General features: G+C 36.5%; 2 long non-coding RNA genes across 2 annotated transcripts; both read right to left on the reverse strand.

The window, feature by feature from the left end:
• Window positions 1–1,718: 1,718 nt before the first annotated feature.
• Window positions 1,719–8,461, reverse strand: LOC140147718 (uncharacterized). Its single transcript, XR_011858395.1, has 3 exons — window positions 8,324–8,461; window positions 2,259–2,327; window positions 1,719–1,773 (listed from the first exon to the last, which is right to left on the reverse strand). It is a non-coding gene; the product is annotated as an uncharacterized lncRNA (long non-coding RNA).
• A 2,641-nt stretch (window positions 8,462–11,102) lies between these two features.
• Window positions 11,103–16,176, reverse strand: LOC140147719 (uncharacterized). Its single transcript, XR_011858396.1, has 4 exons — window positions 16,102–16,176; window positions 12,740–12,811; window positions 12,512–12,604; window positions 11,103–11,169 (listed from the first exon to the last, which is right to left on the reverse strand). It is a non-coding gene; the product is annotated as an uncharacterized lncRNA (long non-coding RNA).
• Between the last annotated feature and the right edge of the window lie 603 nt (window positions 16,177–16,779).

Raw genomic sequence — 16,779 nt, forward strand, 5'->3', positions numbered from 1 at the left:
ACAACACTCGACTTAAGCAAGTAAGCAAGTATAGAGTCACTTGACTCCATTCTAGCTATCAGTGTCATACCCTGCAATAACCATTGCGACAAAATTTGTAATTTTTTATCCCGTCGTTAAACTCATACACTAATTCGCCCATTAAAGGATCTTTAAACAATTTTAAACTTTTTCGTTCCTTGAATAATGCTCCTTCTAACATACGTTTTAAAGCTTTAAACTTAGTCACTGTTTAAAGAATTACGCAATTATAAGCTTTAAACCACAAAAAGATTAACGTTTACCCAGTAGTACGAGTTAAAAGCTTATAAATTTAAACTGTTTAATCCATTATGGTTTAAATACGTGCAGTATACTAGGGCCATAGAATTGTATATTCTCTTTTTTATTCCATTGTGACGCGTCGCAAAAACGACATTTCGGACATCAGATGTGTGTAACTAACAAGCAATGATCACACATTTTCTTGAACTTTGAAGACGAACTATGACCAATATACATAAACATATTAACATAATAGGTCATATCCCAACTCTTGATATGGCTATTCTGAATATGACTACTCGATAATTCTTCCAATACTTTATTGACAACTCAAATATTATTTGAACCCTCCTCCAAGTGATCCTCCCCGACTTCAAAGTACAAACATCAGAAAACACATTTCTTTCAGCCGACTATCACACACACCGACAGGATGGAAAATGGCGGACATAAGTCATCGCAGCGCGGTTTGTAAACCCCTATGGTTTCAACTTTAAACCTATCCGCTATACTCAACGGAATTGGCGTGTTTTTTAAACAATCTGCAGATCATTGCGTAATAGGTTAAGTAATTTTAAGCAACAGGTTTAGGGCATTAAACAACCCGGTTTAAAGATATAAAAAAGCGTGATTTTTAACATTTATTGTTAAATTTGTAAACTTTTCTTCTTTAAACAGTGTCATTTCAACTTCCGGAATTAAAGTGTACGATCAAGATTTTAGTCGAACACATAACACTCTACGTAAATGGCGTAGAGGATGGTCATAGCACATCAATAGGACCGACATCAGTGCACGACATGAATTGGCGACATCGGCGCTGGAATTAAATTGCGATTTTCTTGGCTTTACCTCAGTTGTTCGGCTCAAAATTTAAAAAGGGACATAATGTGACAGTACAAACTAACATTTTGTGGAAATGAAATACAAATTCATTTTATGGAAATGTTACAATATGCAAGTATGATTATTATTGCCGCGACTCGGCAGAGGCTGTCGAATTCACAAACCATGTCTAGCGTACGCACGCTCGCAGCCGACACCGTGCATTGTAATTCACACTTCATACAGACGGAATTATTTGCAATGTTTATGTAGTAGACATGATATTTTATGATCAAGTTGGCTTGTTGTCGATCGTTTGGTGGTGCATTTAAGGGATCGGATAGCAACGTTTACACGGTATTTTTATGGGACCTGAGGGCACATCAGATATATCCTGAATACGAGTAATGTCCTGGTATCAAATAATTTTGAATTTGTGAAAATTTTATTTGTAGGCAATTTGGTGTTGTATGATGTGCTCTCATGTCCCACAAAAATACTGTGCAAACGTTCCTATCCGATTTCATGAACATTTTAATAAAACTGTTTGTGCGCAAAAATCTCTAAAAAACCCTACTATGCCATATCATATTTTAAAACGACTCTTACACCAGTCCCAGTGTTCTATGGCGAGTTGCAAATGGTGTGCTATTCAACGATGTCAAATGATTATCGAACAAAAACCTGTGAATAATGAAAAAGAAAGTATTGTTAGTAGTAGTAGTAGTCGTAGTAGTAGTAGTAGTAGTAGTAGGCTAGTAGTAGTAGTAGTAGTAGTAGTAGTAGTAGTAGTAGTAGTAGTAGTAGTAGTAGTAGTAGTAGTAGTAATAATAATAGTAGTAGTGGTAGTACTAGTAGTAGTAGTAGTAGTAGTAGTAGTAGTAGTAGTAGTAGTAGTAGTAGTAGTAGTAGTGGTAGTAGTATTAGTAGTAGTAGTAGTAGTAGTAGTAGTAGTAGTAGTAGTAGTAGTAGTAGTAGTAGTAGTAGTAGTAGTAGTGGTAGTAGTAGTGGTAGTGGTAGTAGTAGTAGGTAGTAGTAGTAGTGTAGTAGTAGTGGTGGTAGTAGTAGTGGTAGTAGTAGTAGTAGTAGTAGTAGTAGTAGTAGTAGTAGTAGTAGTAGTGGTAGTAGTAGTAGTAAATATGTTATTGTCTTATAAAACGAGTACTTACAGTATTAACAAGTTCGTGTTGTAAAACGCATTTTCAGCGATGTTTGTGATATTATTCCTGAAAAGACAACTAAAGAACGCAAGAATACCGTTAAGTTGTTGATGTTGTTACCGTTGTTGCTTTTTTGAAAATTACGTGCGGGCATATTAAATCAGCATTTGGTAACTGATTTATTAAGTAATAATCTAAGCTGGAAAATACAATTCATGTAGTCAGGAAATCCACTTACCGATATAAGCGAAACGGGAAATTCCCTTGTTCACTATGACATCATATTTTGTTATGCTAGAGGTAAAAGACCCTCCAGGAATCTTCATGTAAATATTATATTATTATTCGCTGTAGTAGTACTGATGTAACAGGATTAATTACCATAGGGATCGATGAAAACAATTTTGGAATATATTGCCCTGCGTACGATGTAAGTCTGCATTGCACCAGTAATTATCAAATAATAGGCAATAAGTAAAATTACACTAAGATGTATATGGACGGTTGGGGAGGTTCAATAACAATATTAGCTCTAAAAAAATGAAAAATTAACCCCTGATAGAGGGTAGGGCCTGAAGAATGAGGGAAATTAAGGGGTAAAACTGAAAAAGTTGATAAAAAACTAAAAGTATGAAATGGATGACGGACTGTCTCTAAGTATGAAAATCCTTAAGGATATATATTGTACAATTTTTCATAGCACTAGATATATCTTTAAAAAATGGAAATCACTAATAAATGCGCAATTGATACAAGCTTTGATATGTCCAATACTGAAATGCATTGCATTCGGACATCTTTATTATTGTGTTCAGCTGCCAGAAATTATAAATAGCACAAAGGTAGGTTTGGTAAAAAATATGCATTACCTCCGAATACATGTTAAAAGTTGTGTCATTTCCACAAACTGAGAGAATAGTAAACAATAGTTAAGCAATAGGTGCAGGGTAATACACTCTTTATTTCTACCAAGTTTCAATAGCCTGCGTTTAAATATTTCTGAGATGTCAACAATAAAAGCAAGTATTCGTAGGTAAATTTCGGTAACCGAATGTTACCTACGAATACAATTGACATCATGACAGTATTGTGAAACACCGCCAGTCAGGCCAATGCCCATATTGGTACATAACAAAGGCCTGTATGTTTACTATCAAATCATATGTCAATGAAAGTTGCGAATTCACATACATGCCCACCATGCAAAACTGAATACGGCTTAATTGTTGAAAAATATGTACTGAAATAGACGACGGTCTGCTCATTTGAAAGAAAAATCAGATTCGAAGAAGATTAGAAGGGGATAAATACTTGGATTTGTCAGCTGTCATGTGTGTTTCATTTTAAACGTTTACCGACCTTCTGGTTTCTGAGTAATTTGTGTCCAAATTGGTTTATGCGAAGGTAACTTTTGACGTTTTCGCTAAGTTTACCTACGAATACCATGGACAAAAACCACTTTTCTCATTGTCTCATGATCTAGACAACACAGTGTTGGATCCTAGTATAAAGCTAAATATAGTTGCCCTCAAACGAAAGGCCACGAGACGTAACTGACTCAAAGATGGACTTCACAAGTCTGTAATAACGGTTTTAAGCGATTTGTGCGCAATTAAGCAAATTAAAGTCACTTTAGTGCCTTTGTTTCTTACTTCAATCCTCTTTCAACCACTGTGAACCGACATTAAATATACATGATATGGTCTCAAGTATCAATAAATGCACATAAAGAAAATAATACATTCAAAGTGCTTTATAAAATGAAGATTTGATTGCGATATCCACCAAAAGTCGAATTCTTACCTACAAATACTGAAATGTTACTTACGAATACAGCATAATACATGACATGTGTACTGAAGTGTCCCTACCAATGGAAATTAATTGTCAAAAACTTTAAGCGGTACCCCCGGACAATATTATTACCCATATACGGATTCATTCAACAATTATATCAAAATGAAGTGTTCAAAATCTTGCTAAAAGCATCAAAAAAATTTGATCTAAGGTAAAAGCACTTATTCATTTGGACGTACCATCTGAAAGAGATCTAAAAACTACCATTTTAATCATTTATTACCATAATAGCAAAATTTGAACCTCTAAACTCAATATAGAAATTGTTAAATCGCTCCTGTTACCTACGAAAACCCGGGTCTCTTCACCTATCATTTTATAAAGCATTAGGTGTATGCGTACAATTCCTAATATTCCTGAAAACAGATATCCCACTCCCTCTTATACAATATGTAAATTTATTCATACTCATTTGATAAATAAATTACAGAAACTGACCTAAACTTCATTTTCAAAAATAAACTAGCATAAATTGACTAAGATCATATTGATCGCGTTATAAAATAAAAACAAATATTTTCTGGTTGAGCTAGCATTTTCTTGACACCCCGTGGTCTACATTACACGAAAAAAGTGTTAATGGGAATATTCCATTTGTTTTAGGTTGATTAGTATTGCGATAATGAAAGCATCCGAGTGGTATTCGTAGGTAACATTGGGTTTTGATGTCACATTTCCTATCACACGTCCTGGATTTATTTTTCAAGATTAGTGATGGCACTTTTGGTTCCTATAAGGCCAACATGCCATCAATCAATGGGCAAAAGGAAAAAATTGTGGAGACATTTTTATTTTGGACTTTTATTTTTGGCCCGTGGACACTTTTGGTTGGATTCAACCATATGTGGTATTTTTTTATTTGGGGTCAAAGGTCATTTCTTCCGGTATAAAACGAAATACCTTCAAAATGCTACTTCTCCCACAAATTACATAGGACGGTGACGCAACTTGCACACATGCATTGTTATTACCCAGTGTCTATGAATCATACAGAGATTTGAGGTCAAAGGTCATTAAGGGGTCACTTCCGGTATAAAACAAAATTCCTTCAGAAATTTTTATTAGCTAAGAAAAACAGGAGAGTGACGGTATGTGCACACATGAATTATGTTTACCTAATGTATATGTGGTATTTTTTATTTGGGGTCAAAGGTCATTAAGGGTTCACTTCCGGTAAAAGACAAAAAAATTCAAAATGTCCCTTCTGTCACAAATAACATGGCAGAGTGAGACTGTGTGCACACATGTATTGACATAAGGCAATGTCTGTGGGGTTTTCGTAGATTTTGGCGTCAAAGGTCATTAAGGGGTCACAACACGGCTGTGTTCGTGGTCTTAGACCACAGCTAAGTCTAGTTCCATTTTTTGCGTAAAACATCTTCATGCCAATAACTTAAGAGGGTCATCCTCAAGCGTTTACCATGTAAAAGGTCATTTTGGGGCGATTTACACCGTGCATAGTGCAGTTTTGTCCACGGCAAATTCATCGTGACCTTTTCAGCCATAAACTCGCTTAGTGAAGATTTAACCGAAATATACATGCAGTACAATCTAATGAACAGGGGAACATTTTGTAGGGGTCAGATCAAAGGTCATGCAGAGGTCAAATTTTAGAAATGCATTATCTGGACATCTGTAAGGGGTACGGGACTCGAACTTGGTGACAACAAGCCTCATGACCAGGGGAACATTTTGGAACATTTTGCAAGGGTCAGATACCTCCACAACACCAACACGCCCCAGCTAGGTTTGTGGTCTATGACCACCATTTTCCACTATTTTCAACTCAAAATGCTACTTCTCGCATTTCGCAGGACAGTAAACGCCACAAAGGTCATTAAGGGGTCACTTCCGGTATAAAACCAAATTCCTTCAAAAAATTTTATTAGCTAAGAAAACATAGGAGAGTGACGGTATGTGCACACATGAATTATGTTTTAAACCTAATGTATATGCGGTATTATTTGTTTGAGGTCAAAGGTTATTAAGGGGTCACTTCCGGTATAAAACGAAATAGCTACTTCTCCCACAAATTATGTAGGACGGTGATGCAACTTGCGCACATGCATTGGTATTACACAGTGTCTATGAATCATACACAGATTTGAGGTCAAATGTCATTAAGGGGTCACTTCCGGTATAAAACCATATACCTTCACAACAATTTATTAGCTAAGAAAAACATAGCACAGTGACGGTATATTCACACATGAATTGATGTTACCCAGTTTACACGTGGTATTTTTTTAAATTTTGGGTCAAAGGTCATTAAGGGGTCACTTCCGGTCCAAGACAAACCATTCAAAATGTCCCTTCTGTCACAAATAACATGGCAGAGTGATACTATGTGCACACATGCATTGACATAAGCCAATGCCTATGGGGTTTTCGTAGATTTTGGGGTCAAAGGTCATTAAGGGGTCACAACACGGCCGTGTTCGTGGTCTTAGACCACAGCTAAGTCTAGTATTTTATTATTATTCCAGTGGCTACACTATACATAGAGCTGATCTCTATTCCTTGATGATGTTGTATCATACCGTGTTATTTTTAAATAGGTCCCTATAATAAACAATTTCCCTGCCTGAGAATCAAACATCTTGCTTTGATAAAAAAAATATATCACAATAGTAATGGATGTTTAAAATTATGTTATTCTTGATTTATGACAATATATTAAAACATTGCAAAATAAATAAGATGGTCACCGGTTTTAGAAGTTGGGCCATCGGATCAGGGGTCGAACGCCCTAACCGTTAGGCCAAGGGACTCTGCGGATTCTCGCCGTGTCACAGTACAGTATTTTATTATATGAATTGATGCGTCGTCCGGAAAGAACAAAAGAATTGCGAAACCCTTTTTTGGCGAATGGAGTTCAGAATTTGTATATAGGGTATCAAATGATATGCTAGGGTATATTTCAAAGTGAATCTGAAAAAGTAGTGCAAAAGTGATTCGCAGCTAGGGCTGTAGAAGTGTTCAAAAATTCTGGATATCAGTATTATTATTATTATCATATGAAAATGTTTGGCTACAAAACGATTGTCTTATAAACGCATCTATGCACAGTTTTCACCTCGATACACCTGAGCACACAAATATGTCCAAGCAAAGTTAACCCAGCAATGCCTTGTCTCTACACAGTCTGTGTTTACACTACATGGTTGAATGCATAACATCATAAGAGCTGTGTGAGCTTCTAGCTGCTGACTAGTATAAAATACAGCATCTGTGATTGGTTTTTGTCAAAACCCCGAATGTTCCCTTCTTCAAATCAGAAAAGTTTATATCGAACGAAAGGTAACACTTCCCGCTAAAAACACTTTTTTTCATTACGTCAACAGATGAGGCAATTCAATGTCTATAGCAGGGCGAATGTTGTAAATCTGTTGAAAACGGCCTATTCAGTTAGTTTTGACCAAGCTGTAGGGTTTAAAAGTCAAAACCCCGAATGATCTTTACAACAGTTTTCAAATTTTATGTCATTAAATGAAAGAGCACACTCCATATATTAGATTCATTTCACTGAGCGATGGCCAGTTCTCTTTAAATTGCAAATCTTGTGCAATAAGTTACTATTTTCGCCTGTTTTATCATACGGTTGTAAATTCAATGAACAATGACTTTGCTTAAATAGTGCTCAGAAATTGATATGAATTTTGGCTATGAAATACCGCGTGAAGTGAAGCAAGAATGTTTGTTTACTGAGATGTTTTATTAAACTTGGGACAGTAAATAACATTTAGCATGGTTTTATTTGTACCCAGCGAAAAATATCATAGAACAATAGAACTCAAGTGTTTTAGTGTTTCGTGTAAATATAGTCTCACGGAGCATTTGTTTAGTCTTCTTTATCAGTCGTTTATTTTTAAAACTTGCTGGTCACGGCTACAGCGTGACTCTAATTAATTTTAAATCTGGTTTCAAATATATCAAAACATGCCATCCAAGGCTCAAAATGGTAATTCTATGGTACCCAATTGTTTGTGGGTAAAATAATATACTGGGTGGTGGTACATAGGGATGAGAGCTCGTAAGGGCCATGTCGAGTCAGCAAAAGTTAGGTCAATCGGGTTGTTTTCTCCGTCCCTCTTACTGTTGTCAAGTAATTGTTTTTATTTTAAACAATAGCTAACAATAATGTGTGCTTGACTAAGATTACATTGAAAATTTGAAAAGGCTACACATTATTACTGAAACTAACACACAAAACTCACAGTGTCTTCAAGTTCCAAAGTCCGGCAAATGTTTTTGATGAGATGTCAGTAATTTGATTTTGATCGAGATAAAGGCGTTCCAGCATGCTTGAGGATGACAAAAAGTTATCTGACAAACCCCTCAACCGGTTTTGAGACAGATATCTACGCAAAAAATATAAAACGTATGGATGACACAATAATAGACAGAACATTACAAAAACTGAACCCTCCACTTTGGCAATATTCTTAATATGTGATCATTCATCTCAAACCGCTCGTAAAGTCGGCAAAATGTATTTCGAGTTACAGTGCAAAATGTGCATAAAGGTTGTATTTGTCCTACATGTTTCTCATTTTAGTCCAGTCAAACACCAATCTTTAATCCTATTGTTGAAGAGGATAATAAGCTTATACTTATGTATAGAATTAGTAAATAGCTTTAGTCTTTGTTTGATTTGGCTAAATCCTGTTCAAGTAGTGGGTTAACCAACAATTAACAATGAGAGGACATTCCTGAACCTCGTTGACTTGGGGATGATTTGAAGTAACCGCCAATTATGACCATTTGATATTTAATACCAGCAATGTAGAAAAAGTGAAATAATGTAGCACCAAAATAATGTACCCTTTTACTGAAGGAGCAAAGTTTAACAAGCGATAACTCCGCTTCTAATTCTGGATATCATTGTAAAGCTTATGATATATATTTTCTAAACACGGATGAAAACAAATTTGACCAAGGGCCGACTTTACGAGCGTTTCGCCGTGGACGGGCACATATGAACAGTTTTTTCTTATTTCTAGTTATTTCCACTTTTAAAGTAAAATGATTCATAAGCCGATAAAACAATCGACGTCATAGTCAAATGAAGTGGTCAATTTCGTAAATATTTTATTATTTTGCAATCGTATCTCAAAAAGGAAATGTGAGTTTTCTATACATTGTTTTTAACATAGCATGCAAAGTCGTATTGTTTGTTTTCTCGCTCATACTCACAACGACTTCTCAATGGAGAGGTTGGCGAACAGCAAAGGTGATATAAACTCCAGTTTCATTGTCGAAAGGTCACTGTAGGAAAGAAAACATCATTTATCATTATCGGTTTTCATTTTCAGACTATTGTTTGGTAGTTGTCATAAGGAAACTATGGAGATATTGGCGTTGACCGACAACGACGATTATCAACTTGTATTGTTATCAATTAGCACACACCACCCATGCCATACAAAATTAGTCCAGCACCATTTCCCTAATATGAAATTAAAAACAAAAAGGGAAATTGAGATGCAGATGCAGAACATGCTCCGTGCATATCCCATGTTATTGAAATATATAGAAGACTACTAATATAACTTCTGATATTATTAGAATGAGGATGATGAAACTTGAGCATTTTTTAAAGTAGTCGTTAGGTTTGACATGCTTCCAACAGTTGGGTAAATTATTCTACCAAAAATTGTATCTTTAACATCATCTGTGTTAATGTATCCAAATATGTTTTGTAGATAGTTTTGCCCAACGGTTGTAATAATGTCCATTTACTCAGTTGTTGGGATACACAATTGATACAGAATCAATAAATATTTAACATTACACCAGGAATTCTTGTAACAATATGGATAAAATCTTACAATTGCATTATGTGAACTGGTATGCGTGCAATGGTTCCATTATCCGTTCCGCTATACCCAATTGTTTCGACTGATTATGATGATGATGATGATGATGATGATGATGATGATGATGATGATGATGATGGTGATGATGATGAGGAGGATGACGACGACGAGGACGATGATGATGATGATGATGATGATGATGATGATGATGATGATGATGATGATGATGATGATGATGATGATGATGATGATGATTTTATCTATGGTGTGACATGAATTATACATGTATACTCTCTGGTGTGAATTTAAATCATGGTAGCATGCCCCTGCTCGTCCATCTTGACTAATGTCCCGGGGGGGGCACTCCAACTTTGGAGGAGACGCGTATGTAGGGCTGTTAAGACCCCTTTTTCAGCATCGCTGTCACCCAAAGACCCCATATTTTTTACGAACACATGCTCGCTCCGCGCTCTGTCACCCGAAGACCCCTTATTTTTCCATTTGGTCTGTCACCGAAAGACCCTTACAAGTTCAATTTGAACAGCAACTTTCATTTATCACTGATTTTGTTACTTATTTTGAAGAAAATAAAGAAATTTGAAGCCATTTAGAACTAGAAATTCGATTTTCGAGGTTTTGTGGCGCTGTTTTGGTTCTCACCCAAAGATTCCATTTAAAAAAAGGTCTCACCCAATGACCCCATATTTTTTACATTTTGCTCTCACCGAATGCCAAAAATCATGCTCTCACCCAATGACCCCATATTTTTTTACATGTTGCTCTCACCGAATGCCCCTTAGTGCGAAAGCGCCAGCCCTACACCTATATCCATTTCAAATTGAAGTGCCCCCCGGGACTAATGTTTACCCAATGATTGTGTAAAACCTACATCTTGGGCATCGAGGGATATCTACACATATCAGTGATCGAGATTCCGATCGAGAGTCACCCTGCTCAACAGCTGTGCTCCCGTTGACTAAATTGTTGGTAAAAATCTAGTCGCCCAAAGTTGGGATTTGTATTCATTTACCCAATTCGTGAACTTATCTATCTGTTTAATAGTTCTGAACCAACAAATTATATAAAGGCGTTTACCCAACCAACATTCAACCAACGTTTTCGCAGTGTATATACAGTGAATTTTCAGTTCATTTTAAGAATAATATACTTACACATTGCTTATGCTTTTAATCCCTGCGAAGAATCCCTCGTCAATTTTCCTTATCGGACACAAGGAAAAATCTCTGATAACGAAAAAATATTTTGATCAAAGAAGTCCATCTCATATATGAATATTTATATGCATCATATAAATTGACTTCTATGCGGTTTAAGTGACCGGTTAGCAACGTATGCACAATATTTTTGTGGGACATGAAAGCACATCAGACATATCGAATTGCATTCTGAATACGAGAAATGTCCTTCTGATATCAAACTTTTTGAAATTGGTGATATATCGGGGCTCAAACTCGGTGACATCAAACTTCATGACCAGGGGAACATGTTGCATTGTAGGGCTCAGGTGAAAGGTCATCTGGGTCAAATCTTAGAATTTCATTATCTGGACATTGTAAGGGGTACGGGACTCGTGACCAGGGAAACATTATTATTATTATTATTATTATTATTATTATTATTATTTTTATTTTTATTGTTTTTATTATTATTATTATTATTGTTATTGTTGTTGTTGTTGTTGTTGTTGTTGTTGTTTTTTTTATTATTGTTGTTGTTATCATCGTTATTATTATTATTATTATTACACAATTCTTATTTTGCGCTCTACGGAGCACACAGCGCCTTACAAAAAACAATTTGCAGGGGTCTGGTGAAAGGTCATTTTGGGCCAAATCTTAGAATTTCGTTATCTGGGCGCCTGTAAGAAGTACGGGCTCAAACTCGGTGGCAAAGGTTATCTGAGGTCAAATCTTAGAATTGAATTATCTGGACATCTGTAAATGTTATGGGGCTCAAACTCGGTGACAACAACCCTTGTGACAAGGAGAACATTTTGGAACATTTTGTAGGTGTCGGGTCAAAGGTCATCTGGGGCCAAATCTTAGAACTGCATTTTCTGGACATCTGTAAGGAGCACAGGCTCAAACCCGATGACAACTAACCTCATGACCATGACCAGGGAACATTTTTGGAACATTTTGCAGTGTCAGATACATTCAAAACGCCAACACGCCCCAGCTAGGTTTGCGGTCTATGACTACAATTTGGGACTAGTTTCCTTTGTTTCTTTGTATTCAATATTCTTGATTGTCTTTAAAATAAAATAAAATTGTAAAACGGGCAAATTTTGTTCATTCTCTGCCGTTTGACCACGCATTCCCTTATTTCGTGTATGCAAAATCTTTAAAATGAGCTAAATAGAAGAGTGGTTTTGAATACTGATACGGCGTACGAACCAGTATGGAATCGCGACCTTTCTACCGGATGTATTGCTCCTTGGTATCTTCCGCAAATATATGGTATTCTATTCTATAATCCGTTATACCACCAGGATTATACTGACATAAAAACTTTTGTAACTCCCCCCCCCTTTCCTTCCTTCTTTTTTATCATGAAAATACTTACATTTTACCAAATTTGTTGTTGTTGATTTCTCTTGTTTCTCTGGTAACAAAAGCATCTTTTGGTAGAGCCGTGATACTTGTATTGTAAAAGTTCCTATAAAAGATAGACTTGTTATACAAAATCTATCTAAGAAGTCCATTAGGTGTCTTTTTTTATCAATATATTTTTAGAAAAATTCTAATGAGTACAGCTCAAAATAAAGCTAGAGATAAATTAAGTAATACTTACAGGTTGCTGAGTTTTGTATTCATTCCAAACATATGTGGCCATATCGTACTAACAAACGTGTTTGCGAAAGACCTGTTTAAAAAAAAGGGTTAAGACACAGACCTGGCACGTGACATTCTGAAGAAATTAAGACATAAATACATGAAATTCCAATATAGAGTTTGTTTACATTACCATTTCTGGATACTCAATGATTTAGTATTGCCACATGCTAAGATTTCACAGATATCAGAATGTAATTAGCGTATTACAACATAATGGAGATCCCATGTATGACTGAATGTATGAGAAATAACTAATCTGATAATATCAGAAAAGGGGGAATTCTTATTGGGGTTATATAAATATATATCAGAGCTGAAGAAAAAGAACAATCGTGGCTAACTGTACCAAAATAACACTGAAATAACATTTAATATTGTGCTTAGAAACGTAACTACAGCAGTGTGATCTCAAAGAAGTGCATTTGCGAACCAGATAATTCAATTGAGAGCTGTATAGGATTGCAACTATTCGTGTTCTCAAAGAAGCGCACTCGCCAACCAGAACGAAAATTGAGAAAATTGGCGCATCTTTCCCAGAAAGGTATTTGTTTATTCTCCAGTCTGTATGAAAGGACACGTCTATCAATGTAAGTGGAACAGTCCGAGGAATATTGTTCCCAAAGGAGCGATCGCTGCAATTAATACCATTTTGGAAATTGTCACCGGTGCATGGGCGTTTTACGCAACGCCAATTGTGTTCAAGTCTACAGTGGACTTCGCTTGACAAGTTTGAAGTCAGCAAGTGAGCAACACGGATCAGCGATAAGCAGTGATAAGAACAAGACTTTTTTCATAGTGTAGCACATGCTGCGATCTGATGCTAATGTTGATTTGTCAGGGATTTATGTATTATCTGAAAACATTTTCCAATCATCCTATACCATTCATTACAGATTTCATATTTGTCGACTTGTGTAAAAAGTGCGTTTTGTTATGTGCATCCTATATTATGTATAAAGTGAGCTTGGGTAAAAGATGTTTTGTTTTTGGCCTTGAGTCTTTGTGACCAGTGGCATCAGCAACAATAACAAGATTTTTGTTAAGTATACCTGCTGTGGTATGATTGTAGTTTCACGTTTCATTCATTGTCCAAGAATCCTGTATGATTCAATAAATAAATCACCCGGGATAATTCAGTTCTTTTAATATTGTGTTATTATTGTGTATCTTCGCGTGAAAAGTAATTCCGGCCTTCGGTCTTTCTAGACGCTAACACCCGCCACACGGCTAATACGCGTAGCGAGCAAGGAACAAAGTCGGGTAATTATGATGATGATATATGGGATTGTACAGAGAATTTCCCGTATGATTTTGTCATGAAATAGCAATCTCAGATAGATTATTAAAGTATGAATTTCTGCAGTTGATTCTTGTATTGGACTCATATTATGACTTTGAGGGCAAATTTTTGGAAAAATGTAAGAAGTAGTGACATCATACCATTGATTTCAGATTTTGTTTTTTGCAACGGGGGAACCACGCACATATATTTGAGCTACGGATCCCCCGTGGAAAAAGGATCGGATTTTCGCAATCCAACGTCGTTTTGGGGAATAAGGGTAAATGTTCCATTGTTTTGACATTAATGCTCTGTTTTTGGAACTCACGCTCATCGCCATTTAGGCCTAGGGTCATAAATGGACCTTCATTTAACATTCCCAAATTTTTACAGATTCCGACCCAGAGCGTGCTCAAATGCTCGCCTCGAATATGATTTTGATATCATACACCACAAGTCCTTCTGACTTTGTATATCGTCCGTTTGCGGCGAATAGGCAACGAGACTCCAGTGTTACGGCGGTAGTATAAAAGTACATTTTTTTCCTCTTTCCTTACACCATGCTTGCACACAATTGTATGAACTTCACTTCGCTGCAAAAATGCTGCCAACCAAATACCCTTGAACATAGGCGCCATGGCTACAGAGCTATGCATTATGCAGTTTACTGTCCGTTTTTCCTATTCAGTGCACACACAGCGCTCCAATTGATGTTTGACCTCTAGCTCACTCACTGTACTGTAGGTATAGGCAATGGACTAGTTAGTGGGCTGGTGGGAAAACCCTTCACCAAATAATAGCCATAGAAGCTCACTTGCGAATTATGATGTTCATCCTTAACATACTATAATTTGAAGTAAAAAATGTCACGGGAAAGCTGTTGTCGAGCTGTTTTCCCGAAGAGAGTCTTCCAAAATTTCATAACAGTCGGACGTGTAATTTCAATGGCAAATTGTGCTCAACAGCTGACTCGCGATATCTCCAACTTCGAACGAGCACCATCGTGTGATCGCTTTGATCAATTTTCGCCATAGAAGCTGTAAATAAACTTCAATTCTTTCCTTCTATGGTCATCTAAAAATGATTAAAATGCGATTTTGGGAAGATTGTTGTCTAGCCCTCCCAAATATGGCGTTCTGACTGCCCGATAGCGAGCTAAAAAAAGTCTAAAATCACATGTTTCTCATTTACTTGTGTGATACGATCATAACAACTGTGACAAGTTTGACATGAGTTGTACCATCAACATGGCTGGATAACAATATGCAGACTTTTGTTCTCATTTCGGAAACAAATTTAGGCCAGTATTGTTACTGTGTGTTTGCTTTGTAATGGTGCATCCAACTGAAATTATAATACCTATTTCATCACAGTACGTACATTGTAATATCGCACAGGTAAATCAGAAACATATGTTTATGGATTTAACCAGGGCTATGAGATACATCCCTGATTTAACATAGTTGAGCTGTTTTCAATGCGGTTTATCTTGGTTTAATGGGGTTTAAGTCCTGCAAAGGTAGTGGTGAATTCTGCTGTACGCCCTAATAATCCCAAACCAAGTCATGTAGTTCACGACAGGCCCAAAAACCATTGCACATCTGGATCGTAACAATATAAATTTAACAGTGGCAGTTGAGATTGGATTAAGCACTTCCTTTCTCTAAACCCAAAGGCTGACAGTAAAATTGTTAACTTGATTGTTGGGAGTGGCCTTCTTTTCCTTGTTCTTTGTCTTCAAATCTGTTTCTCACTTCTCTTTCCATACAGGCCAGCATGCTTATATAGGTTTTTAGTCTGGCTTGCGCATTTTGTTTGAGCCTGGTCCCATCAGGACCCAAGCGTGTCTCCACACGGAGCGACCGTTTAAACAAACAAACAAACAAACAATATACAAAAGTCAGCACAATCTTCAAAAATCTCTGTTCAAACACGTGCACCCCTACAACCTATCACACATACCCAACACCGCACACTCCTACATCTACGCGTGTGCCCCGCTGTGCCCAGCCCTTGTTGTCCATTGCAGCTATACTTACAGACTTCTAACATTCTTTACTGTTTCCAGTGCAGCACATCCAATAGTCGTAATGGGGTTGGAACTCAGTATTCTTGAAGAAAAAATAATTGTTTATAAATTATACTTGGAAGAGTTTAACTTTTAATCGTGGTCTAATTAGATCATTATGCTTCGATGAAAATAAAACTACCCTTGACATTTTAGTAAAGGTATAGTATGTACAGGGTGTCCCAAAAGTCCCGATACCATTTTGAACCGTCATCTCCTTCACTAGGATTGGCCAAGGAGAAATCAAAACACAATATGAAAAGAGTTAATTCATGCAATTATTTGGATACTAAACATGATGCATTTTCCTCCGTTAATAAGACATACATGTCATGACCAATGAACAATACACCTCAAATGCGACATGTCAATACTTGTAATGTGCGTTTCTCGTTGAGAATTATGAAATCGATTTTCAGACTTGGCTCTTCGCCTTCTTTTCCAGTGAAATATATTGTCCTTTTATGATATGGTTGATGATGATCGATTGAAATCATTTCAACATCTAACAATGGTTATTATATTAAAATAGTAGTTTCGACCCTGGCCCTGATCACACTGATGAAGCACCAACTGCAGATGCAATGTGACAATTAATGTTCAGAATATGCCGTGACTTTGGACACTTTAAATGTAAAATAACTGGTTG

This window comes from Amphiura filiformis, chromosome 3 (genome assembly GCF_039555335.1).
Source record: "Amphiura filiformis chromosome 3, Afil_fr2py, whole genome shotgun sequence".
Lineage (NCBI taxonomy): Eukaryota > Metazoa > Echinodermata > Ophiuroidea > Amphilepidida > Amphiuridae > Amphiura > Amphiura filiformis.